The sequence below is a fragment of the Sinocyclocheilus rhinocerous genome, unplaced genomic scaffold (genome assembly GCF_001515625.1).
Source record: "Sinocyclocheilus rhinocerous isolate Xijiao unplaced genomic scaffold, SAMN03320098_v1.1 scaffold1097, whole genome shotgun sequence".
In the NCBI taxonomy this organism is placed as follows: Eukaryota; Metazoa; Chordata; class Actinopteri; order Cypriniformes; family Cyprinidae; genus Sinocyclocheilus; species Sinocyclocheilus rhinocerous.
Genome location: NW_015630974.1, coordinates 340,168 through 340,955, shown reverse-complemented (window position 1 = coordinate 340,955; position 788 = coordinate 340,168).

Sequence of the window (788 nt, the reverse complement as noted above, 5' to 3'; positions counted from 1 at the left end):
CTCTCTCTCTCCCTCTCTCTCTATTACAGATCAGTGGAAGTTACTGTATTTGCAAGCGGGTTGTTACCATAGAAACACTCACTCATTAAAGAAATGTTTTGTCTGGTGAATAAGAGAGTGGCAAATGTTGAACAATTGTAAGTGAGATGTAGAATGAATGCATTTTTTCATAAAATTATGTATTTATTAGTAGTTCCTCTTGAAGATACACTGAAGCAGGCGTATAGAGTAACCTTAATAACTATATGGACATGATCAGCACACATTACTCTAAATATGAAGCTCTATGAAGCAAACTTGGTCAGAGCACCTGTGAACGGTACTGAATATAAACCAGCACAGTTCTCATGCCTGTTGTCATCTGTGAACATTCATGTTATTTAAATGCATTTAGCACATTAAATGGACGTATACATCATAATAACAAATGTATCAGCGGATCGGATAGCATTGTATCACTGTTCAAAAGCTAGATTATACTCAGCATCTTCTGAAAGAGAAAAAGTGTAAACCAAACTAAGAGAAGAAGATCGGTGTAAAATGCCATTCTCTGGCAAGTACATCTGCAGGTTTACGGCTGCTGCTAATTATAACTAAAGCAAATGCATGGTTTGGATTTGGTTGCTAGTGGCAACGTGTGTAGGTGGCCACAAACTCATACACTGAAGAAAGACACAAGAGTCTAATTACTGGAAGCTCATTTGGCCACTTAAACGAGGACCAGCGCTCTGCTTGACTCGGATCACGTGTCGGCTGTCGACACACATTAATCACACATTAAACCTGCC